General features: G+C 38.1%; 1 protein-coding gene and 1 non-coding gene across 3 annotated transcripts in view; one reads left to right on the top strand and one right to left on the bottom strand.

The window, feature by feature from the left end:
* LOC127431111 (beta-galactoside alpha-2,6-sialyltransferase 1-like) overlaps window positions 1-27,689 on the bottom strand; it is a 570,878-nt gene that overhangs the window by 338,675 nt on the left and 204,514 nt on the right. The gene's annotated exons all lie outside the window — the stretch shown is intronic.
* LOC127431393 (5.8S ribosomal RNA) lies at window positions 13,699-13,852 on the top strand. Its single transcript, XR_007895596.1, has one exon. It is a non-coding gene; the product is annotated as a 5.8S ribosomal RNA (ribosomal RNA).

Below are 27,689 nucleotides of genomic sequence, written 5' to 3'. Positions count from 1 at the left end.
TGTCAGAATAATAGTAGATAATTATTTATTTCAGCTTTTATTTCATTCATTACATTCCTAATGGGTCAGAAGTTTACATACACTTTGTTAGTATTTGGTAGCATTGCCTTTAAATTGTTTAACTTGGGTCAAATGTTTTGGTTAGCCTTCCACAAGCTTCTCACAATAAGCTGCTGGAATTTTGGCCCATTCCTCCAGACAGAACTGGTGTAACTGGGTCAGGTTTGTAGGCCTCCTTGCTCTCACATGCTTTTTCAGTTCTGCCCACAAATTTTCTATCAGACTGAGGTCAGGGCTTTGTGATGGCCACTCCAATACATTGACTTTTTGTCCTTAAGCCAGATATGCTTGGGGTCATTGTCCATTTAGAAGACCCATTTGCAACCGAGCTTTAACTTCCTGGCTGATGTCTTGAGATGTTGCTTCAATATATCCACCAGTCCCTCCTGCAGCAAAGCACCCCCACAACATGATGCTGCCACCCCCATGCTTTCACAGTTGGGATGGTGTGCCTCGGCTTGCAAGTGTAACCGAATTAGGTAAGTGTTGATTGACAGTTGCAATCACCTATCAGCGAGGTAGGTTGGTTGCCACCTGTGGTGCTTTACGTCCGGCTTCCCCACTTTCTTTGACGGGTGGTGACTGTAGCTGCAGCGTGTCTGTTTGCTCTTCTTGCTAATTTTCTCCAGCGTGTTCCATTAGTGGGTCGGATGACTGTTTTACCTCTCAGTTAATCGGCGGGTTATATGAATGCCATAAGCTTTTGCCTGTGAAGGGACTGAATATTTTGGCGATTTGTCCTTTGCTGGATTCTCCCTCTGGTTTTTAGCGATCGTTGTCCTCTGCTGTCGTCATTCTTTACAGCCCTGTCGCTTCTCTGCTGCTGTGCTGTGGGAATGCCATCATTTTGTAAATAGTGGATGGGATTGCTGCTGTCTGGTTTCATTTTGGGTTATTTTTATTTTTGGGGTTGAGGCGTGGGTACTGGAGAACAAGTGATGTGGTTGCTCTGTGTGAGCCCTGTCTCTCTCTTTGTCTGTATTGAGTTTCTTTATCTTTTCCGTTTTGAATATTTGTGTATTGTGAAATTTGTTTTGTGATTACCCATCACTGTGTGTCTACTTCGTGACTGAGCTGTATGAAACCATCAAACTGTGAGTAATTGTTTATTGTGACATTTTTGTGATTACTCATCACTGTGTCTGCTTCGTGACTGAGCTGTAGGAAACCATCAAACTGTGATGAGTAATTGTTTATTGTGACATTTTTGTGATTACCCATCACTGTGTGTCTACTTCGTGACTGAGCTGTATGAAACCATCAAACTGTGATGAGTAATTGTTTATTGTGACATTTTTGTGATTTCCCATCACTGTGTGTCTGCTTTGTGACTGAGCTGTATGAAACCATCAAACTGTGATGAATAGTTAATTAAGTTTTGGTTTATTTACTTATTTTTGATTTCTTTCAGGAGCTGGGGTCCCACAGGTGGAAGGAGGCTTCACACCATCCACCGCGGCATCCACGCTCAACTCACCACGCGCCCCACCGAGAACGAACCACATTATAGCGATCACGAGGAGGTTACCCCATGTGACTTTACCCTCCTTAGAAACCGGGCCAATTTGGTTGCTTAGCTGGAGTTACTCAGCACGCCCTTGGATTCGAACTTGCGAGCTAGTGAGCAGAGGTGAGAACTCCAGGGGTGGGAGCCAACGTTTTTAACACTGAACTACCCAGGCCCCTTAAAGAAGTGATTTCTTGTGTAAATTTGTATTAATAAAGATTTATATTTTTGAGACTATACTCACGTTTTCTGCCTACCATTTTGTATAAGAGTCGAACCTGTGTGACCTAGTAACACTCTTTGGGTGTTATTAATATTTCCTTGGGTGAAATTCCCAAGGTGGCGTAGTCAAAATTCCTACAAGTAAAAGAACTTGGGCTTGTGGTTAAAATCTGTACTGTTCCGTCACACATGCCTCAACTTTTTTCCTCCAAACATAACAATGGTCATTATGGCCAAACAGCTTCATTAGACCAGAGGAAATTTCTCCAAAAAGTAAGCTCTTTGTCCCCATGTGCACTTGCAAATTATAGTCTGGCTTTTTATGGCGGTTTTGGAGCAGTGGCTTCTTCTTTGTCGATATAGATACTTGTCTACCTGTTTCCTACAGCATCTTCACAAAGTCTTTTGCTGTTGTTCTGGGATTGATTTGCACTTTTCATACCAAACTACGTTCATCTGTAGGAGACAGAATGCGTCTCCTTCCTGAGCGGTATGATGGCTGCGTTGTCCCATGGTGTTTATACTTGTGTACTAATGTTTGTACAGATGAACGTGGTACCTTCAGGCATTTGGAAATTGCTCCCAAAGATGAACCAGACTTGTGGAGGTTCACAATTTTTTTTTCTGAGGTCTTGGCGGATTTCTTTTGATTTTCCCATGATGTCAAGTAAAGAGGCCTTAAGGTAGGCCTTAAAATACATCCACAGGTGCACCTCCAATTGACTCCAATTAGCCTATCAGAAGCTAATTGGCTAATTGCCTAAATGCTTCACATAATTTTCTGGAATTTTCCAAGCTGCTTAAAGGCACAGTTAACTAAGTGTATATAAACTTCTGTGCCACTGAAATTGCGATTTAGTCAATTTAAAGTGAAAAAATCTGTCTGTATACAATTGTTGGAAAAATTACTCGTGTCATGCACAAAGTAGATGTCCTAAACGACTTGCCAAAGCTATAGTTTGCTAATATGAAATCTGTGGAGTGGTTAAAAAAATGAGTTTTAATGAATTCAGCCTAAGTGTATGTAAACTTCTGACTTCAACTGTACATGAAAGTCGAGCTGGGTGCATTTATCATGAAGATACAGTATGCCTTGAAGTCCGACAGCATTTGAGGTGCATCTTACCATGTCTACACTAAGAAAATAAGCATCACCAATAGTTTTGATTATTATAACAGGTGTGTTGTAGTTTTGTTCACTAATAAAATCTCTTTAATACCTCAGTTGTTTCTCCTATACATCAATGGAATTAAATGGAGAGCAAAGGAAGACTTTTGCTTAAAGGCACTGATACACTCATGGCGAAGTTCTTCTTCATTCTTCGCTTAGAGCTAACAGAAGGTCGAAACAGCTGAGCAACGGTATACTGTTTATGAACATTCGGACATTCAAATGTGAGGCACATGCTGTCAAAAGGCATGTAAAACCTTAATGAATGTGACCCAACAATGTGTTATCAATTACAGTACTTCTTGCCTCATTCTATGACTAAAATCCACATAAGTAAAAAAGAAAAAAAATATATATTTTTATCCACTCAATGAGGATTGAAAGTAATAAAGATAATTTCAAGGACTATTTGTCCATTTAAGGATGTGACATTTTTGTTCCTTTAAAGGAATGTTCCAGATCCAATACAAGTTACGCTCAATCGAAAGCATTTGTGGCATAATATTTATTACCACAAAAATTAAGTTTGACTCGTCCCTCCTTTTCTTTCCCATTCACTTACAATGAAAGTGAATGGGGACAATGGAAGTGAATCGGAGCCAATTTTTGAACATTAAAATACTCACTGTTTCAAAAGTATAGCCACTACACATAAAGGATATGCATGTAAACATGATTGTAGTGTGATAAAATCACTTACTAACCTTTTTTATGTAAAGTTATAGCCAATTTTACAACTTTGTTACCATGACGATGTCAACAAACCCTCAAACCCTAAAACGACTATAAAAATGACAATTTAAACAACTTTACAGCTCAAATAATACACAAGTTTTAACAGAAGAATTAATGCAAGTGCTTTTATAGAATTATAAGCTTCACATTTTGTGTTTAAACCCTCCAAAAAGTGGCCACATTCACTTTCATTGTCCCCAATCTCTTCCATTGTAAGTGCCTCACTGTTCACCACTACCGGTGAAGAACTGCAAACTTCTGGCAAACATCTGCGGCGAATTAGCATGTGAAAATAACAAGCTGGACATTTGCGGCAAGTTTGCGGTTAGTTTAGATTTTTTTGTTAGGGTTGTCATACTCATTCAAAACAACAGTTGTAGGTGCTTCATTTATAGTGACTTTAACACGATTAACATTACTAACATTGACACAATTGCCATAAAATGTAATTATTAAAATGTGGACCATGTTGTTTGGTGGCTTGATGATCTCTGGATGCTTGGAACTAATGGAAATTAAAGTGTTTAAATCTTCAACAAACAAAAAAGAAACCAGAAATGCAATGAAGTGAGACGGCTGGATATGTGCCTTACTAATAACTGTAGTACACATTTTATCTCTGGTAGGTGAAAAATATTTATAGATCGCTCACATTATAATGAATGAAGCTAAGCAAGTAATTTACTCTTACATTTAGTCATTTAGCAGATGCTTTTATCTAAAATAACTTACAAATTATGAACACAAAAAAATAAATCCTTTCCTTGTCAGCAGGTCACGCAGACAGCTTCATTGAACGGCTTCATTGATTATAATAGGAGAGATCCAATATTCCCAATCTCTTTGGTGAGGAAATTATTGTGAGCATCTAAACTACGATACAATTTAATCGCCTCTCTCGCATAGATGCTCAGTATCAACAGCACGTCTGGATAAGTCACATCAGGTAAACATTTTATGTTCTTTGAGAAAATATGTTAACTCAGAGCCTTATTTAAAGGATCCTGTAATGACATTATAAATGCTTAAGGGTTAGCAGTGTTCTGATTCTGTTGTTATTGTTTACATCCTTGAAATAGTCTATATATAGTCGATAATGTGTCATTTGTCACCTTTACATTCTGTATCTCTTTTAATCAAAAGTCTGGTTACCAACTGCTTCCTGTGCACATTAATACAGTTTTAATTGTGCCAGACAAACAGCACTGACTTTTTTGAAAAAGGTACAATCTATAATAAGCATAATATACAAAGAAAGAAAGCAGGTTTTTGCTGCTGTATACCAGTGCAAATAGCACCTGGTTAAACTGGATGGTGGGTGGTTTGTGAAAAAGACAGTCTTTTGCACTGTGTGTAATAGGCTATACAGGTCCTCAGCACTCATCTTGCTATCAGAAAAATAAAGCCAAAGCAAAAGATAGGTGGATACAGGTTAGAAACTTCACTTACAGCTCACTGTTTGTCCTTAATTATTCTTTTGGATATTCCTGCTGTTGATTTAATGGTTGAATTACTTTCATTTCTATTTGAAGATGTGCATTCGTTTTGAGCGGAGCCATTGCAATCCACCATCAACACTTCAGGCTTCAAAGCCTTTTTTCCATCTTATGGCCACAGTTTGAAGTGCCTTTGTAACATAAAAGTGAATATGGAAGCAAAGCAGCACGGATAGTTCAGTGAGCACTCACTGTAATCTATCAATCACACATAACAAATGAAACGACAAACCTCATTGTCTTACCTCACTGAAAAGGAAAATATCAAAGCGCCTCTAAACCTAAAGAAATATAAGAGTGTGATTGAAATTTGATTTAAGTGTGTGCTTGCCTAATATGACCTCACTTGTATCAGTATTCATACGCTAACCCAACATTAAGCCTCTCAAGAATAGAGGTTTGGAATAGCTTAAGGAATTTGAATGGAAAAAAGTAAGAAAAGGGAATACAGACAAAAGTGTAAGAAATGAAAGTCTAAGGAGAATAGTTAAAACTGTCCCTGGAAAAACTGTACAAGAACTCCAGGTTGGCACAAGCTGATAGTCATTATGGCAGATTTGATAGGCACATGTACTGTTAGAATCTGATAAAAAAACCATCATCATCTGATTTAATCTGACGAATGTGGCTTGGTTTTATCTTTATCCAGAACTGCTTAAACCTGTTTTAAATGGCCATGCAAGTCTCTTGTTTGGTTTTCTAAATAGCTAAACACTTTTTGAATATAAAAAATACATTAACACGAACAAAAACTGACATCTGCAAATGCAAACCATTCAATGGGACTTTAAGGTGATGATGTTAATAAATGCGTTTCTGAATGACTGAAAGCAAAAGACAATGGTTGCCTGTCTGATACTACTTGATAGGCTGGTAATTTGTAAATGGTGGGATGTTTAAAGTAGGAATACTGTTAAATTAAGCACAGCTCAAGGATACAGGGTTCAGGACCATGGACAGCTCAACCATGAACATGTTAAGACATTAGTTAAAGCCAAGTGAAACATCTTTTTAATTGCATTGTTTCATTAATAAATCTGTCTTGAAATAACTGAGCTCAATTAGTTTCTGTCTCTGTGTCAGTAAGAAATATTTGACCACAACTTTTTCTCTTGGTATTTAGCCTCTCCTCTGATCTTCAACAGGTTTGTCTGTTCATTGGAGCTGGCTGAGTGTGGCTGGAAGGTGCTCAGTCATCCATGAAAAAGACAAGACTCTACTGTGTATATATATATATATATATATATATATATATATATTTATTGTGTGTGTATGTGTGTGTGTGGGTGGTTTGCGAGGAATTTTTTTTAGGTTACAAACTGGTAATTACAAGAGTATTATGCTATAAATGTGGTTTATGAGGACATTTCTCCCCATAATTTAAATCGCTTAAAAAACATACTAAACGATGTTTTTTTGAAAATGTAAAAATGCAGAAAGTTATTAGTGAGGGTTAGGTTTAGGGGTAGGGTTAAAGTTAGGGTATAGAATCTATAGTTTGTACAGTATAAAAATCATTATGTCTATGGAGAGTCCTCATAAGGATAGCTGCACCAACATGTGTGTGTGTGTGTGTGTGTGTATGTGTGTGTGTCTGTAGTGCATGTTTTCACTCAATAAAATAAATATCAGTGTTGTTGGTTTTAAGAAACCTTCTTTCCCTAAAATTTTGTCATTTAGCAAGTGTTTGTTTTGTTTTTTAACAAATAGGAAAATGTCAAATTAACCACAATAAAAACTGAAAAATTATATTACAAAATAAACCTTGAAATTTGAAACCTGAGACATGGGACTGATCATTTTTATTATATTTTTATTTATTTTTTTAACTTTTGAACTTTTTAAAATTAAACTGGAACAGTAGTTCCAAAGGAGAGCTACCTAAGCAGTGTGGCTTTTGGAGAGAGTTGGTTTTGTATTTGCTTTCCACTTTAACAACATTAATTAAAATATTAGACCAGTGATTCCCAAAGGAGGCTATGTGTACCTTAGAGGGTATGTAAGGAGGTTCCAGGGGGTATGCAAAAATAATCGGATTTTGCCATGTTGACCCTATAAAACAAAATGTATGTCTTAAAATGAAAATAATAGGGATTAGAGATAGGGGGAAAAGCTGATTTTCAGATTAATCTCAATCTTCATTTGAACAATCCCGATATGAATTCTTAAAATCCCAAGATCAGTCTTTTAATTTACTCTGTAGATAGTTCAGCACCGAGATTCTTTCACTGAGTGTTGAGAGTAAAAGTTTAGTTTGACTCGTTCCGTTAAATGTGTGGCCAAAGACGAGATCCATGCAATCCATTTGTCATTAAATAATGTCTCTTTTAATACCCTTTCTGTTCTTTACAGTCAAAATAACTTCCCTCTCCTAATATGGCTCAACCAAAACACTTATATGAGACACTCTCTGCACTGCTGCCATTCTTAAAGAAACAGTACCGTTTTAGCATTTGCTATCAATGTAAATTAGGGCTGGGTAATTTAACGCGTTATTTCTGCTATTCAAATTTTTTGTTTAATGCGTTAAAAAAATTAGTGCAGTATTTGTTTTTTTGTTTGTTCATTTTATTTTTTACTTTCTGAAACGTCACACAATTGGAGAAAGGTGTGTCAAGTTGTTCAACCTGACAGGCTTGGATTAAGGTGGTGTAAAGTCATCTGCTACCTGCCAGAAACAAACCCAGGCACTTTTGTACTACACCAATGTTTTTCTCCACTTTTTGTGGCCAACACTGGCATATATACATTTTCAGGAGGTAAAAGCTTGACTCAACTGCAAATCCTCGCACAGAAACGAGTTGTGTGGAGTAGTGCACGCTTATTCATTGTACACGACGCATGCCCCGGGTATGCTCCACACGCAATTACTGTACGGAGAATGAAGATTCTTCTTCCACAAGCGAGCGATTGATATGGGCAAGCTGCTATATCTCTCTCTTCGCATCACGCAAAAACGCTCACTAACTCGCGTGTGCGCGATAGAGACTGAAGGACCCAGCTGTTCAGCAAGCTACTGCCAGGTATACTTGTAGAGACTGAACGACAGCCAGAAAGAATGATAGTTTTGAGATTTTAAACTTCAGCAAATGAAACTTCAGCATTCAATATGTTTTATATCTGTACGTATGGTGTCTAAAAATGCATTGGCAGTGTACACTGTAAGTCCACTGAAAAATGGCAGATTTTGCCAAATTGTAATTAACTAATGACCACTGATTTTATTGCATGTAGGGTACAACGGGGCTAAAGGCTCCACGGGGTAAAAGGTTCCACTGATTTTATTTTCTCCCAAAACTCTAAATAGAATCAAAAACTACAAAAGTACTTTCCTGAACACCTGTTTGTCACTATGCACTGCAAAATGTTCCTGATCCTTGAGATCATTGTGTGTAATGTCTAAAGGTTGATTTTGAGGCAATTTGATCTAATTTTTAATATTTTTTAAATGTTGCAAATTTATGTAGCTAATGAATATCCTGGAAATTATCACACTTATTTTGAGACAAAATACTTATTTATCATTTTCAATTTTGTTTAAGGTCATTGAATCAAACGTTTTTCAATAACTGTCACATAAGTGAAAGAATAGTATTTGGGGTAAAAAGCCCCCCTGTTGCAGGGGTTAAAGGCCCCTATTAAACACGTTGTTGTTGTTGTTGTTTTAAAAGTGGGGTGAACAGATTTGTTATGAACATTTTTCAAATTGGGCTCACATTGACTCATCCACCCATAATAGAGATTAGTTTGTTTATAGAATCCTTGAGATGTAATACAATTTCAAATGTGATTGAAATTAACAAAAAAAAAAATTCTGAAGTGATTATTTTGAGTAAGCATCATCTTTTTTTTTTGTTACTCAAAAAAGCATCTTACTGTCTCAAAATAATTTGCCTAAGTTGACAAATTGTGCCTTATAACTATTGTCTCGGTATCTACACGATATCACTTTAAACCCCCTAGGGGCATTTTACCCCAGGTGAGGGAGCCTTTTACCCCAAGTGTGGTAACTCAATCCCCCCCCCCCCCCACCCCCAGTTTTAATCAAAACAACTTTCCGTTATTATTTCTTTTCACACAAATTATGTTGCTCCATCAGTTTTCAATAAAAATAAATACATTTTTTTCAATCTTGATACATTCTGTGACCAGAAAAAAAAGCTAAATTTCCTTAAAGGCACCACGCTTTTAGCCCTGTTGTACCCAATACATACTTTATACTTGTCTCAAAGATGAATACCTGTAAAAATGTGTCTAACTCTATCCGTAAAAAAAAACAAAACAACAACAACAACAAAAAAAAAAACAACAACAAAAAAACATATTTTTACATGTAGGTACATATTTAAATAATTATAGTAAATGATGACTAACCAATTTCTTGCAAGTTCTTTGAGACAAAGTAAATATATTTATGATAATGTTTTAATATTTGTTGTAATGTATTATGTACCATAATCTAATCGCGATTAATCAGAGAAAAAATTGTGATTAATTAGTTACATTTTTAATCGATTCACAGCCCTAATGTAAATACATGTAAATATGACAAATTATGCATGTAAACAATGCAATTTGTTCATTTTCAAAAAGCTAAAATGTGGCCAAAATAATGAAAAACTATGTATTTATAAAATAGTAGTAAAATTAATATTTCATAATGTATCAAGTTAGAAGTCCTCTGTATATTGACTGTTGTGCACTTGCCACTTAACCCCAAGCTATCAGTCCTCCTAAAACAAGTTTACTGTAGTTTGTTATGGATACAAGTATCTGCTAAATAACTTCTTTGTGTGTGCATGTGTAGACACATTTGTGTGTGTAGATTCACGGGTTTGCTCATGTGTCTGCATGGTTTAGAAAACCATCTCTACTTGCAGCGGCACACTGCTTTATATGAGAATTCGCCACATTTCCATCAGTAATCTAAGAATATCTCTTCTGATGCTGATTGTGTGAGGAGACTTAAGTAGTGGGATCATTGCTGGAGATAACAAGCTCTGATTTCCATGATTCTAATGCATAAAATCTGACTTCTTCAGTAAAATGTGATCCATAAAGTTTGCATTAAGAATAACTGGGCACTCAAATCCACATCTATGAATATGCAATCAAGATGTAAAATAACATTGCGTACATTGCAAAATTACACAGCCAAAGACAAAAGAATATATTAAATATTGAATGGAGAGTGCTAGAGGACAAACTATTGAAATACACTGTCAAATCTAATTAGTTAACCTTACTTAAAATAAGCAAGTAAACCGATTGCCTTAAAAAATCTAAGTAAATGTACTTATTTGGCTGAAGTAAAGTGAACTAGGAATAGTCCACTTGAGCCAAATAAGTATATTTACTCGATTATTTTATAAGGCAATTGGTTTCCTCAATTTTTAAGCAAAGTGACCTTATTACATTTTACAGTGTACTGAACAAAAATACATGAAATAGCTGATGATGTTAAGCACACATTCACAATTGATGCAAAGGAAAAGTCATTCTGAGTGAAAAAGGTCACTACAGTAAAAATAAAAATGTCAAGTTTGTACTATAGGTTTTCAATAACAACTGAGCTGTTGTGAGTAACTGTATTTTTAAACTCTACCTCAAATAAGGGTTTGACTACACAAAACAATGAAACAAAAAACTAGACATTCTACACAGCATGAGTGGAACTTGCAACATGAAACATATTTGATAAAGCACCAAAGACTGCTAGTATAAAGTTGAATGATCAACCTAACCATTCTTGAAAACAGTCACCTTAGATTTCATCTGACCAAATGACTGAGCAGGTAAAAAGTAATCAGAAAAACTACAACAATCTAGTTAAAAAAAAAATACAAAATCTGGTAATTTGTGAACAGAAATAGCAAAGTTAAAATAAAACCTACCATATTTAAAGACCACTGTCAGTCCTTGTACTTTTCAAAACAGCCTCACTTTTCTTGTTCCTATTCATCTTTACTGTCTTTTTATTCAACTCATTTTTTAACAAATACAAACACTTGCATGTTGTACTATTATAAACCTTTCACAAGGTGAACTGCTCCTCCACAACTATCCAAGGATAGGATAGTTCATAATATAGATTCAGCAACAATATTCCTCACAGTCAGCAAAGATTCCTGAAATAAGCCTATAATCTTCATCCAGTTACATCACTATTGCTAAAAGTATGCGAGTGAGAAAAGAAAATGTTACGGTTACACTGTAAAAAGTGGTTAACTGCAGTTGTCACCTTACAGAGCTATTTCATCTAACTTTTATTTTATTTTGTTGGTGTAACCTAATGTATTCAGGTTGATTCAGTTATGCTAAATTCATTTTTTGTGACTTTAAACAAATCAGTTAATTTATGTTACCATATAAAGCACATTTTTGAGTTATTTTTTTTTTTCAGTGTACAATGCTGTTTCCAAAAAAAAAAAAAAAAAAAAAAAAAAAAAGACTTGCCCCTTGTTGATAAAAAAAACCCCTAAACTAAAACCCACAAAAATCACGTTTACAGTATTCACTTTCAATGGAAGTGGATGGGGCCAGTCCATAAACATGAAAAAACACTGGTTCAAAAGTAAAGCCACAAGATGTAAACATTATACATGTTTACATGATTTTAGTGTGATAAAATCACTTATTTCAGGATGCTCTGGAATACTAAATTCTGACTGGTCAATGGCACCATCTAGAAGTCTGATATTTTTGAGTAACTATCGCACATCCGGGGATAAAGGTGTCATCCGGGCATTGCAAGTCATCTCTCCTGCTTCTCGGATCACTGTGCGATCTCCACAAGTAGCCTAATAAAATTATTTAAACTCTTATCAATGTTTCAAATCTATTTATTTATTTATTAGGCAAGTAGTCTTGTAATAGGCTGGATAATGAAGAGTCTGACAGTCATTTCTGACAAAATAAGACCAACAGAACTCACAAGCAAACCGGAGGTGGATATCGGATATCAGCAGTTCAGCAATTTATTTATTTCACATAATTAGCCTACATAAGTTCAATGCAAATCAAGATTTTATGTCCATGTATTTATTTATTTGGTTAGTAGCTGTGTATAAGCAGGATAATGTACAGTCAGCTGGTTGTTATCGCAAAATAAACCTCTTCAGACAAGAGTCCTCCGCTTCGTGTCAGGATCCTGATCACTCTATCAGGGTTTATATTGCGATAACAACCGGCTGACTTTACAATATCCCTTACTTACTAACCCCATCTGTGTAAAGTTATATCCAATATTACAACTTTGTTGTTATGACGATGTAACACTGGTAAACCTTGTAATCTGGTAAAGGCTGTAAGGCTGGTAAATCCCTGGTTTTATCACTCTAAATTCATGAAAAAATAAAATGTTTACATCTTAAACCATAAACATTCCTTTAAGAATGAAGAAAAAAATTCTAGCACTTGAAATATAATATTTTTGTAATACTGTAAGATTAATGATAATGGATACATGTGCTGTATTACTGTAAGCAGCACACACCGCATGAGTTGGGATTGAAATGGGAACACGTCAGATAACTGTCATAATATTGAAACTCGAACTGCCAGGCAAGTCACATCGTGCCACAACCACAAGGAGGCACACAATCCTCCTTCGAGCTCCAGCTATCATAGTGCAACATGATCACACGTGAAGTCGCATGATGTTTCCGATAGTTTCGGTACCCTAGGATTGGCAACTGTAAGCCGACGTGCTGACATGCAGAATTCTCATCAGACATTGCAACGGTTACAATGTGTTTACTTTCTATCTGGCATGATTGGCAGCACGCTGCATCAGCTGCGTGGGAGACTAGGATTCAAAGCCATGCAGTAACCACATTTGAATAATCAATGACGAGCATGATTTGGAGGTTTCACTTTTCCCTCTAACATTACTTTTTTACTTCACTAATGGTGTTGGGGGATAGAATCTATTAATATATGCTTTTCTCTTCATTGCATAACATCCTGGAAAGCTGAAAACAACTTGCTTCACTACTAGCTTTTGGTGACCTCTGCTGGATTAAGCTCCTGATTAAGTCCCTGCCGTTTGTACACACCGCCCATCGCTATTACAGATTGGATGGTTTAGTGAGGTCCTCGGATCGGCCTTGGTGGAGCGCAGAGAAGACGATCAAACTTGACTATCTAGAGGTAAAAAGTCATATCTAAAGTAAAAGTCATAACAAGGTTTCTATAGGTGAACCTGCGGAAGGATCATTAATGAAGGCTCCGGTGGCAAGAGGCCCAGATTGACTGAAAAAAGGCTGAGGCCAAGGCAGGGGTGGTGGCATCCCTCCGCCAGAGGCAAACCACGGTTCGTCCTCTGTTAAGTGAGGTCACCCGTACCCTTGGCGGCCAGTGCGGGCTGGAAGCGATGCCCCCGTGGGTTCAGAGACCCCGAGCCCGACTTCCCCGTGGGGGGGCCAGGGTGCCCACCCAGGGTCCATCCCCATCCAACCATTCAATTCTCCATTCCATGGCATCCAAACCTCAATGTCAAAGAGTACAACTCTTAGCGGTGGATCACTCGGCTCGTGCATCGATGAAGAACGCAACTAGCTGCGAGAAATAATGTGAATTGCAGGACACATTGATCATCGATACTTCGAACGCACATTACGGCCCCGGGTTCCTTCTGGGGCCATGCCTGTCTGAGGGTAGCTTTCACATCGATCAGTCCATCCCTCACCACGTCCTCATTAGGGATGTGCGAGATTAGTCGACTAGTCGACTAAACGGTTCTGATGCTGCTAGTCGACACTGGAATTACTAGTCGGTTAATATTTCCCCCCATTAAACTGATAATAATTTTTACACATTAACGTTTGGCTTTTTTATTTTTACAGAGGCTGCACTTCAATTACTGTCATATTAATGTTACATATTTTAAATAGAATTAATAATACAAATATTATTTTAAAAAAAGGATATCTGGAGCAGATACAGAGTTTAATTTCACTTCAGGCTGCGCGTGTTTCTTCCCTCTCTCACTCGCGCCGTGCGCAGGAAAATGTTCTCTCGCTAGACAAGCAAACTCAGCAAAGTAGTTATGAAATCACTTCGGTGGTGCGGGAATCGGCTTTCCAAATGTTTGATGGATGTTTTCACATTTGAGTCTTCTTTACATCTGTGCATGCTTGGATGTTATTTTTCCGCTGAGCAGGCTTTTTCCAAATGCAGGATATACGCTTCAGGTGAGTCAAGTCCTGTCTTTCACCAGACCATGTCGACGGGTTAATTTTACTCATCAAAAAATTTATGCTTTTGAGTAGGTAGCCTAGAAAATAACTGTTTTAGACTAGGTATGCAATTTTTTTAATCTGCTGATTAAGAAGGCTATTTTCAACGAGGTGCCTACTGCTTAACGGGTTAAACTATCTTTGATTCTGTGTGCACGTCATGTTTAGAATACATTAGGTTTATTGTAGGCTACATCACAGGCCTATTTTTCCTATCCTATAGCTACTTTTTTTTTTTTTTACATCGTAACTGTTATTGGTTAACGTTCTTTACTGAACAGCTGTCATATAAGATCAATGGTTAATGCATGACTGCACGTCGTGAAATATGTGTGACTTTTCAGCGCATTTATTTCTCTCTCATAGATTTGGCTTAGTCTACCTGTTAATTATTTTCAACAATGTCCTGACTGTTTTAATATGTTAAGTAACTTTTATTTGGGAAGCCAGTGACGCCATGCAAGGAGCAGATGTGTGAGCGACGAGCTCTGTGCGCTTTGCTGAATTTTCGATTATTCTCATGTTATAATCTGGTGAAATTTGATACACCCAGTTACACATTTGCCCTTTGTTGCAAAACGTGGCAAAGAAGTCAAAATCCTCGGGCTCTGGAGATATTAAAAGACACTTACGTGTTCAGGATGAAAGCACCGACAGGCCTACAGACCGGGGACTCGATTTAGATGGCGCGGTGGGAGAAGGAATCCACCATCAACTGTCCAACATGTCGGTGATGGTGACAAAGATTCTTGCTGACTTGGAGGATTTCGCTGTAATACATCGATCGATTACGGCGATGGAAATAAAATTCTCTGAGTTAGGTACAAGAGTGACTGATGTTGAAAAACGAATCGATTTTCTGGAATCTTTGGAGAGGGAATTAACCACTAATCCACCCGCGACCAAAGTTGATTTGGAACATCTCCTTGAAAAGCTTGAAGATCTTGAGAATAGAAGCCGCAGGAATAGCATTCGAATTGTTGGAATTCCTGAGCATGAGGAGGGCAGAGATATGGTGAAATTCCTAGACGAGTTTTTCCCGAGTCTGCTCGACATAACAGACCAAAAGATGGAAATCGAGCGAGCTCACAGAGTCCCTGCTCGTAGATCTGCTGAGGGAGACAGGCCCCGACTGATTCTGGCCAGATTTCTGAGATCATCCGATAAAGATCTTGTGTTGCACCAGGCGTGGAGCAAAGGGAAGCTTTCTTGGAAGAACCATATTGTTTTCTTGTTCCCGGACTTTGCGAGTTCGACAAGAGAGAAACGTGATCGGTTCAAGGAATGTAAGAAACTCTTACATCAGAAAAAGATCTCATTCGCTCTGATGTTTCTGGCCAAACTGAGAATAGAAATGAAGGTCGGTCGCAGAGTATTCACATGTCCAAATCAGGCAATATCTTTTATAGAATCAATGTCTGAGTAAACCATTGGATGTTTCTCATGGGTCTGACTCGCTGTACTTACTCTTGAGGAAGCTGGGCAACATTTTAGGTTTTTTGCGTTGGCTCCGCCGAGCGGCTGGAGCTTGTTTTGTGAATAACACTTTTCCTTAAAGAAACTTTTGCATTGATGAAAGATTACTTTTGCATTGAAGTTCCCGGACAGACTGAGAGTGGACACTACGGATGACCACGAAATATCTACATGCTCACACAATGGATGTCTTTTATAAAGCTGACGGACTGTGTAAGTCATGGTGTATACTTTTATGCAGCCTCCGAGTGAATTGACTCGATCATCCGGGGAACCGGGATGCCGGTTTTGTTTCTTTTTGTATTGGTTCCGCCTAGCGGCTGGAGCTTGTTCTGTTGAATAACACTCCTTTGGAACAGCTGTGGATTAATCTGTTCGTTCTTCGTGCTTATTCCTCCTGCTGGCTGTAGTTTGTTTTGTTGAGTTTTTTTTTACAGGACATTGGAATGATTACGTCATCCACTGAACTCATAATAGCCACCTCACTGAACATTCGTTTGTCTGTCTGAGGAATCTGAACGGTTTTATATCGGCTGGAATTTTTTTTGTGGAAGATCACATCCTTAAGACAGTTCTGTGAATGAATGTAATTTTGCCTCACAAATTTGTGAGGCAAAATTGAGCATTCCGATGGCAAAGTTGTCGTGCAGGCTCGTGGGCTTTCATGGACCTTTTGAGTTTAGAGGGATTGACGCCGGTTGGCGTTTTTCTTTTTTCTGTTTGTTTTGTTCCGGGGGATGTTCGGGGGTTGATTGTTTCACTAATGGGGAATGTGGTCTGCATAATTTTGTTTTTCACACACAATTTATATTTTTTGTTATATCAATATGTCAGTTGTTAATATGAGTGTACTATCTCTCTCCACATGGAATGTGAATGGGTTGGGGCACCCTATAAAAAGAAGGAAGGTTATTTATTTTCTTAAACTTAAGAAATATGATAAAGTGTTTCTTCAAGAAACACATCTCTCCCCGCAGGAAGCTGAAAAATTTGGGAAGATATGGGGTGGACATGTTTTCTTTTGTGCTGGCTCAAGTAAGAGCAAGGGAGTCATTATATTGGTAAATAAACATCTACAATTCAAATGTCTCAAACAGACTAAAGATACATTAGGAAGAGTAATTATTGTTTTAGCTGAAATTCAAGGGCAAAGTCTGATTTTGGCTAATATATACGCACCTAACACTGATGATCAGGGCTTTTTTATAGATCTTGAAGGGAGGTTGCAAGCCGCTGGCACCCCTCGTGATATTATATTGGGAGGAGACTTTAATCTTTTGATGGATTCAGTCCTTGATCATAGAGAAGCAAAAGTGTGTAAACCCCCTAGAGCAACACTGATGCTTCACAGGATGTGTAAAAATCTTGGTCTTTCGGATATTTGGAGACTTTTGAATCCATCCAGTAGGGACTATACATTTTTTTCATCAGTCCATAAGATTTATTCTAGAATATATATTTTTTTATATATCCAAATCCCTAATTTCATCTGTTGTTGATTGCTCAGTTGGAAACCTTTTAGTCTCGGATCACGCCCTGGTGAGTTTAGAGGTGATGCCACATATAGAGAAAAATAAATCATATAGTTGCCGCCTTAATGTATCCCTTCTGCAAAATCCTGATTTCCAACAAATGTTAAAGACTGAAATCAATGTTTATATGGAGACCAACTGGTCCTCAGTATCCTCTGTGGGCGTGGCTTGGGAGGCACTTAAAGCGGTTCTTAGTATGCCTCATTCATCAAAAAATCCAAAGCACGAGAACTTGTGGAGTTGGAAGGAAATATTAAAAGTGCAGAGGCTGAAGCGCAGTATGTCAGCTGATGGCCTCAGAGAATTGACCCGATTGAAATATAGATATAATACTATTTTGTCGTGGAAAGAGTTTTGGTTATTCAGGGCAAGACAGTCATACTTTGAGTCGGGTGACAAAGCAGGGAAGCTTTTAGCTAAATATATAAAGCAGAGAGAGTCTTTTTCTACTATTCCCTCAGTGAAATCTGTTGGTGGTGAAATTTTTACCTCAGCCATTGATATTAATAATGCCTTTAAAGAATTCTATATTGATCTTTATAGTTCCATGCCTTCGTCTACTGATGAAGATATTAGAAACTTTGTGGAACCATTAGATCTTCCTAAACTGACGATTGAGCAAAAAAAACTCTCTTGATTCTGAGATAACCTTGGAAGAGCTTGACGAGGTAATTAAGTCCCTACCTACTGGCAAGGCTCTGGGGCCAGATGGTTTTGCCGCAGAATATTATAGATCCTATGCTACAGAACTGGCTCCACTTTTATTAGAAGTTTATACTGAATCATTAAAGAAGGGAAAACTTCCTCCAACCATGACACAAGCCCGGATCAGTCTGATTCTTAAAAAGGACAAAGATCCAAGCGAGTGTAAAAGTTACCGTCCAATTTCCCTGACCCAACTAGATGTAAAAATATTGTCAAAAATTTTGGCTAACCGATTAAGTAAAGTTATGACATCTCTTATACATATAGATCAGGTGGGGTTTATTCGGGCCGCAGCTCTTCTGATAACATCAGACGTCTCATCAATATCATGTGGTCAGTGGCGAATGAACAATCTCCGGTCGATGCCATCTCACTTGACGCCGAAAAGTCGTTCGATATGGTAGAATGGGATTATCTTTTTAAGATTTTGGAAATGTATGGGTTCGGGAGTACATTTATTGGTTGGATTAAGTTACTTTATAAACCCTGTAGCAGCAGTACAAACAAATGGATTAATTTCAGATTATTTTACTCTGAATAGGGGCACTCGACAGGGTTGCCCACTTTCCCCATTATTGTTCTATCTTGATCTGGAACCATTAGCAGCTGCGATAAGAAAGGAGGATGATTTTCCAGGGGTGACAGCGGGAGGTGTGGCGCATAAGCTTCTGCTTTACGCAGATGATATTTTATTATTTGTCTCTGAACCTACTAGATCTATGCCGTGCCTCCACAGAATAATTAATTCCTTTTCCAAGTTCTCAGGATACAAATTCAATTGGTCTAAATCTGAAGCTTTGGCGCTAACAGCGTACTGCTAAGTACAGGGCATTAAGTATTTGTCTGATTTAGATTTAGTTAGAATTAATTTTGACCCTTTAATAAAAAGGTTTTCGAGCGATGTGGGCAGGTGGGCTTCATTACATTTATCGATGATTGGGAAGTTTAATGTTATTAAAATGAATTGTATTCCAAAATTCAACTACCTGCTTCAGTCTCTCCCTGTAGATGTCCCCCTCTCTTATATCAAGCAATTTGATAGCATAGCGAAGTCCTTTATTTGGAATGGTAAGCGCCCCAGGTTAAATTTCAATAAGTTACATAGGCCAATTGACAATGGTGGGTTAGCCCTACCCAAGATTTTGTTTTATTATTATGCATTCGGTCTTAGATGTTTGGCTCATTGGTCGCTTCCACCTGAGAGAGCCTCTCCCTGGTTTTGTATTGAAAAGGAAGTTCTTGCCCCTATCTCGCCACTGCAAAGCCTTTCGATCAAACTAGCCGGAAAGGTTAAGATATTTATTATTTCTTACCCCGTTATTTTGCATTTGCACTCGATATGGACAAAAGTGTCCAGAGTGTTTAATTCGGATATTTATTTAAACGCAGCCTTGAGCATATGGCTGAACCCTAAACTATGTATTAATAAGTCCCCTTTTTGTTGGTCAGATTGGATTGTGAGGGGGGTTAATGCACTTGGTGACCTATATGAGGGTGGAGTATAGAGACCTTTTGAAAATTTGGTTCAACATTTTGGCATTCCCAGATCTCAGTTTTATAAGTATTTACAGCTTCGCCACCTACTCTGCACTATTTTTGGGAGTGGCACGCACCCCCCTAAAGTGGCAGGTGCTTTGGGAGAGGTGATTGCTGCTTTTGGAAAAGGCCATGAAGCATCAGTGTATTACTCCCTACTAATTCAGAGTCTGGGGGATGGAGCCTTGACTTCTCTCAAGAGAGTATGGGAAAAAGATTTGAATTTGGTATTGGAGGATGGAGTGTGGACTAAGATTCTTAAAAATGTCAAGTCTGTATCTAGAGATGCAAGGGTTCGCCTTATGCAATTTAAGATTTTACATAGATTTTATTGGACCCCCTCTAGATTATATAGGCTTGGTCTTAAAGACACACCCACTTGCTGGCAATGCCAGTCAGAAGTTGGAGACACTACCCATGTCTTTTGGGGGGGGTGTTTGCTTTGTCCCAGACTCTGTATTTTGGGTGATGGGGCGGTCATGCATTTAGGGGATAATCATATAAAAAAGTGGGTTATGACCAGTCTCATGATCGGCAGGCAAGTAATTTTAAGGGGTTGGAAGTCAAGTGGAGCACCCTCTTTTTCGGAGTGGTGTGTGGAAATGGGGAGGGTAGCTGCATTTGAAGAGGCGGTAAGTAGAAGGCTGGGGTTTAGGGACTTATTTGCTAAAAAATGGGGCAAATATTTAGTTTTTTGGGGGGACTCTCGGGGAGGGGATGTGGAGAGTGTAGTTTAGTTTAATCATGTATGTTTATTATTATTTTATTTATTTATTTGTGTATATATATATATATATATATATATATATATATATATATATATATATATATATATATATATTATTTTATGTATGTGTAAATATATATATATATATGTGTGTGTGTGTGTGTGTGTGTGTGTGTGTGTGTATATATATATATATATATATATATATTTTTTTTTTTTTTTTTTGGATTGTGTGTGTGTTATGTGGGACCACAGGGGTGTTCGTTAGGGGTCAGGGTGGGATTGTATTAGTAGGGTTTAAATGTAAAATGTTGATTCTTTATATATGTGTTGAGTTTTTTCCACTGTCATATGCATATGAATCAATAAAAACGTTAATTACAAAAAAAGTAACTTTTACTTGGTAATTTCCTTTTAGAACAGACTTTTAGGGTTGTTCCATTAATCCTGCACTATTCATTCAATTGTTTTCAATAAATATGTCTATTTAATATTCACTAATGTTGATTCAGTGAATGCGTGTCATGTTCTATATTTAATGTACAATGATCATAATTCAAGGCGAGGACGTTGCAGATAAATGCCCCCTTTCAGTAGAATTTAGCATTGGATTTGGAATAGATTAAGTATTTTAAATGGGTCGCATAAATTTATTTTTTTTTTTTTTTTTTTTTTTTACTGTTTTCTGAAGGTTGGTTTCTCTTTAGACTAATCGACTAGTCGGTTACAAAACTTCAGTTTAAACGACAGTCAAATTAGTCGTAGCGCACATCCCTAGTCCCCATGGGTAAGCATGCTGGGCGACCATGGCCGAGGGTCCCGGGGATCGTCTCCGCGGCTGCCGGTGGGTCCTCCCTCCTGCTGCCCACACTGGGCATCCCCTCCCTGCCACCGTCGGGGGCGCCAAACTGTCTTCAGGCCACCAGGGGGTGTGAAATGTGGCGTACGTAAGACCATGCTGTGATATTTCTTATTTGCACAAAAGCTAGTGCACAAAAGGTGTTGTATTTGACAGGAGAAAAAAAAATCTGTAGCAAACTGGACATACTATGAAATGCCGCTGAAAACCGCAGCATCATAAGTACTCTTGAGACTTATTTATACATCTTTATTTAACAAATGGTGTGATCAGTCAAGGTCATATATGGAAAAAGAATGAAATGTTCTTTTTGCAAATATCCTCAACTAAGCAGATTCTGAAGCTTTTAATTAGACCAGCGGTCACCAAATAGCGGACCGCGGTCGAGGTCCGGACCTCAGCTTGGTTCCATCCGGACCGCAAGACATCTTGACATTTGCTGCCCCATCTCACCGTTTCTATACTTCAAGTGATCAGCGCGATAAAACAACAGAGCTGTGTACAGCGCAAGCACTCTGGCGCAGATTGCAATGATCTTTCAGTGCTGTATCCTTGAATACTTTTCTCTTTTACAAAACACGCTTCATTCATACACTTTTGCACGCAGAGTTGCAGACGCTTTTATTTTAATGACAGTAGACCATAGCGGAGAAATACAGTGGGCAGCAATATATGTGGATACTGGCATCTTTCATAAAACACACTGCAGAAAACAAGAATGAAGCGAAGTGAATTCAACTTCATGTGTCTGAAATGAATCCGACCATTCAGCTAAACCAGATTTGTGACAGGACCAGGGACAGATTAACCACCGAGCCGATTGGGCCATTGCTCAGAGGCCTCTAAACCTAAAGGGCCCAGAGCTCTAAATCAATTATATATTTATATTGAGATATCTATTATAAATTAACGTAAACGTCAGCCTTATGTGAAATACCATTTGTTCGGCCGAACGCGTGCTGGACGACTCGAGTGCGTGCTCAGGGAATCTGCGTCTCACAGGTGCAGCGCGTTTATTTGAAGGACTACAGAGAACAGCGTCTGATTTACAAAATGCTTCCAAACACAAATATAAGGTGCAGTTTACCCTGGCTGTGTACAAAGCTGATGGTTTAAATTCATATAAGTGACAGAATTTGTGCAACGTAGAGGACTTTAAAATGTTTAAGTAATGCAGGCATTTAATGTTTAATGATAAAGATGTGTTAATACCCTAAATATGTGCACAGTAACATTTTGTAATATTTGGTTAACTGCGAGTTCACAAATGGTTATTGTGTTATTTGTCAGGAGTTGGGACTCAGGAATAAAGAACGTTAATTGCCATGGATGCGTCAAACACAGTCTCAGATAGCAGAGAATAAAGTGCACAGTGAGCTATGAGCCTAAATAGCACAATACATAGATCTTCAAATGATAAATTCACATTCAAGTCGAACAAAAATAATCTCTGTCACTGCCTGCAACATAGTAGGCCTATTCTTAATCAATGGAAAATGCATAATTCTGCCCAGGCAGGTTCACTTTCCATGAGGCAGCGAACGCTACGGTTTATAGGACTTCTTTGGGATGCTTTGATTTTTAAATGATTCAGCATTTAACTTGGGTAATTATTGTCTGCACACCAGAGCAAAACCGTTTATCAAGCGCTGAAACTTTGCCAGGTGAAAAACAATCTGGAATCATGTCTAACAGTCACATTAAGTCCTCTTTGTAACCTGAACTTTATCAGAATGTCGATTTGTGACAGCAGCACTGATAAAGCTTGATGCAATGCAACAAATGGTGAAACAGAACACAGGTGTCTTGAGATGTGTTTAAAAATATTTAAGTTATTTTAAACTTAACAGTTTCTAAAAAAAAATGCAATGGTCCTGCGCAGTATGCTGAAAAAAGTAAGTTGTGGCACAACGATCAAAGACGTCCATCCAGTGCAAGTTTATATATATAGCCTCAATGCACATGTGAACATCCCGTAACTCGCCCTATAGCCTACTTGAAAAACTGACCTGAACCTGGCCCAAAACCTGTAAGTTTGTCGGGTACCGTTGGACTCAGACCGGGTTGAAGACCTCTAAACACGAACAGAATAACCGAAAAGTGATTTTGGTATTTGAATACCATGCACATCCCTATAAATAATACATTTTGGAATCGGTCATAATTAAAAATTACATATAACTGGCCGTGAAAGACATTGCTCCAAACTTTTCTTCCATCAGTTTGAAAAATCCAACCAAATCTTGCAAGCGTCCTGTAGCGCATAAGGGTGAATGTAGTCGCGTGACATGTCATGGGGGGGCTTCCATAGTGTACTGGCCCACAGGCCTCTCAGTTCTTAATCTGTCCTTGGACAAGACAATGTGCTTCCAGAGCGCCTTTAAACTACAACATTTTTTTCTCTCAAAAATTTGCTTTATTAATCAGCATTTTTCGAGCCTTTCACAAACAGATTATTTTTTTGAAATTAATCAAAGATCATCTCTCGCATAAATGGCAAGGAAAAACAACCAAAATTTTTATTTTAGCATAGTGGAGTTCTCATAAGAACGTTTCCATTATTTAATAGTCTGACCATTTATGGGCCTACTTAAATTTAGCTAACAGTATTTTTAAGCTTCAGTGTTGTGCTGTACATCGTTTGTTGTTGGTAGATTTTCATTTTACGGAAAATATAAAAATGGCCCATTCAGACTTTTACATTTTCAAAATTTTCTCTCAGGGGATACTCCTGAACCCCCAACAATATATTTTCTTAATAGTCACAAGGCCTCCTATGCCCCTTGAGTATCTAAAAATGTTCAAACACAAATACTGGACTATTGTCATTCAGCTTCAAAATGTTATCTTTTAATATTTATAACAAAGAGCTCTCGATTGATGAACTCATTGAAATGTTTTAATCTTTTGTAGAAGATCCCCCAAACCCAACTACTTAGGCTTTGTTTCTGGAGCCCCAATGTCCTAATCCAATTTTAAAGGGACTGTTTTGACTTTGATGGAGGGTTTTTTCTCATCTTTTACAAAGTATTATTACTGTCAACTATTTCAAAAAATGAGCATTCCTTATGTCATCTCATAGCTATACTCAACACTAACACCATGTAAGTTATTGTCCGAACCTTTGCTGGGAAGGAAATCTAGAGACCGAACCTCTTGGAACTTTAATTGAATACCCCTTGATTAGACCTTCACAGTGGCTATGAGGTATTTCGTTTCATACCTTTTTTTTTTCCCACTCTAATGTGAAGTGTAATTTTAGATATTGCAGACTTTAATTGGACTAAAGTCAAGATTTTGACTAGGCCATTTTACAATAGGAAATGTTTTCTCTGAAACATTATTTGAATATCTTTTTTTATTCTGTTATTCATTTACAATGGTCCAAATGGTCTTTTGGACCATTGTCAGGTCACTTGACCCAGCTCCTATGGGTTTTATATGAGACAGAAGCCCTGACATTCTGCTTCAGAATTTCTTGATACGACTTGGAATTTATCAGTCGCTCAATGACTGTAAGCCATGCAGGCCGGAGGCAGCACAGTACATATTTACTAACTAATTATCACTTTTCTTTTTTCTTTTTTTTTTTTTTTTTTGGGTGATTCTGTAATGAGAACAGTTGGTCTTAATCATCCTCATCACACAGAGCATTCGGGGAGTGGAGCGGTGTGACTGGGGTTGGAAGACAACACTTGTGATAGTTGTCCATGTGTCAGAGTTCATGTGCATGCAGCCCATCTGCTCCGTGAGATAACACGGCAACAGATCTAATGCAGGAGTCAAAGTAGAAGATCTCAGACTTCACAGGGTTCTCTCTAATGACATTTCACACCCTAAATTATTTCATTATTATAAAACAACCATTTAAAGACACATTGAAATGCATATTATTGTAATCACAATTTATTGCTCTTTACTATTTTAACTGATATATTATTGACATTTAGAAACTCACTAGACTAACCCTTACTTAAATACCTAAAGGAATATTCAGGGTTGAATGAAAGTTACATTTGTATAGCACTTTTCTGACACTACACTCAAAGCACTTTACACAGAGAACAGGGCACTCTCCTCAACCACCACCAGTGTGCAGCATCCACCTGGGCGATGCAACAGCAGCCAAAGTGCGTCAGTACGCTCACCATACACCAGCTATTGGTGGAGAGGAGAGAGTGGAGTTTTAGAGCCAATTAATGGATGGGGATTATTAGGAAGCCATGATTGATAAGGGCTGATGGGGAGAATTTGGCCAGGACACCAGGGTTACACCCCTACTCTTTTTGAGAAGTGTCCTGGGATTTTTAATGACCACGTGATCCTGAGACCACGACCGGGCTATGTGCCCAAGGTTCCCACGACCCCTTTTAGAGATCAGGTGGTGAACCTGCAAGCGCTGCCCCAGGAGGAGGCAGACACAGCCTTGGCATTGCTGTGTCCGGTGCGTGCTTTACGCATCTGTTTGGATCGCACTGTAGGGCTTTACTGGTTGTTTAGATCAGTGTTACTATCAGAAATAATTAATTATTTCTTTAGATATTAATTAATATTTAAATTAATTAATAGAATCTAACTCATTATAACCTCATATGGGGCTCCAGTAAATGTAGTGTGCTACGTTTAGGAGCAAGTTCGGTTATTAGCAATAATGAATAATTATCAAAGATAATTATTAATTATTAAAATCAATAGAACATTGATGAGAATCAACGTTAGTTTTTTTTAATCCTTTAAATCAACAATTATCAAAGATAATCGTTAATTGTTAACATCGATGAAACATTAATTAAAATTAACACTAGCTTATTGATCATTCAAATTCAACAATCATCAAAGATAATTATCAATTATCAAAAATCAATAGAATATTAATAAGGATTAACATTGACGGGGCACCACCCTGGAATCAGGGACTAATAACCAGATATTAAAACAGTCTCAATATTAGATTGTTTTCTTAGGAAAATTGACATCCGAAGAATATCGATTTTCGGGAAAAAAACAATGAATGAAGGTTTGAATCCGAGCATTGACATCCTGTCAGCATGACACAGGCGTATGCAAAACAAACCAAAACAATTCTCTTTGTAATATTAACAAAGTTTATTTATGCAGTAATATCAATTAATAATTAATACAATGCAGTCAATAAACTTCCGACTTACAACTACAAACTAAACAGTGATATGATTAGATATGGAAATAAAAATAATCCTATAACACATACGGTGTGTGTGTGACAGTGTGTGTGTGTGTGTGTGTAAGGAGGGACGTGCACAAAATGGCGGACATGACTCTCGTGGAGAGTATGTCACACGAGACTTCCGGCCAGGGAATATGACCGTGAATGGGGGTGGCGAGAAACCAGTCAATGGCGTCTACCAGTTACCGCATGTATCCGCTTGTACGATAGCTTAGGGACAAAGCTGGGCTTTAGCATTAAGCTATCTAGGAGCCAAAAATGTGTGCCAGAATGTTTGTGAGGGGTCGCGTGCGTGTGGTTAGTACGAGAGAGAGAGAGAATTAAGTGATGGCCATAAAGCCGATTTCACGATCGTGGGAGAGAAAGCAGCTATTAGTTCATCGCTCAGAGATGCGGTGGACGGCTCGTAAACAGTCCCACGTACTTTGACTCTTTAATGGATAAAATCAGTTTACCTGTCTCACCCGCGATGGTGTAATTGCACAACAGTCCAATTTGGTTGGACCACAATACAGCAAAACAAATTAGTGATAATTAATACCCTGAGTATTAATAATGAGCGGACATGGCGGTCCGTAACCTGTACAAGCAAAAACCTTGAAACACAAGAATAACACACTATAATATTCTATCTCTGCCCAGACGTAAACCTCTTACTTGAATCGCATGAGGACACAGGTAGAATGTGTTTTCCTCTGTCCTTTAACTCTGACCCGGTTCCTTGAGGCTCGGGTGATGACGGGAGGCTGTTTCCTTGCTCTGTTGGTGGGCGGTACGGCTGTTGATTCTCGGCAGGCTGGCGAAGAACTCTCGGCGGTCTCCTTCGGATCCGTTAGAGCAATTCGCATCTTCATCAGTTTGCCTACAGAAGTGAAGAGATTAAAGATTTCTCTTCCATCTTCAATCAAGTCAACATTTCTGAGTTCTTCGCCAGCCCGCCGAGAATCAACAGCCGTACCGCCCGCCGACAGAGCAAGGAAACGGCCTCCCGTCATCACCCGAGCCTCAAGGAACCGGGTCAGAGTTAAAGGACGGAGGAAAACACATTCTACCTGTGTCCTCATGCTATTCAAGTAAGAGGTTTACATCTGGGCACAGATAGAATATTATAGTGTGTTATTCTTGTGTTTCAAGGTTTTTGCTTGTACAGTTTACAGACCACCATGTCCGCTCATTATTAATACTCAGGGTATTAATTATCGCGAATTTGTTTTGCTG

The sequence above is a fragment of the Myxocyprinus asiaticus genome, chromosome 40 (genome assembly GCF_019703515.2).
Source record: "Myxocyprinus asiaticus isolate MX2 ecotype Aquarium Trade chromosome 40, UBuf_Myxa_2, whole genome shotgun sequence".
NCBI classification, from domain to species: domain Eukaryota; kingdom Metazoa; phylum Chordata; class Actinopteri; order Cypriniformes; family Catostomidae; genus Myxocyprinus; species Myxocyprinus asiaticus.
The sequence above is the reverse complement of the archived record's forward strand: the minus strand, read 5'-3'. Positions and strand labels throughout refer to the sequence as shown.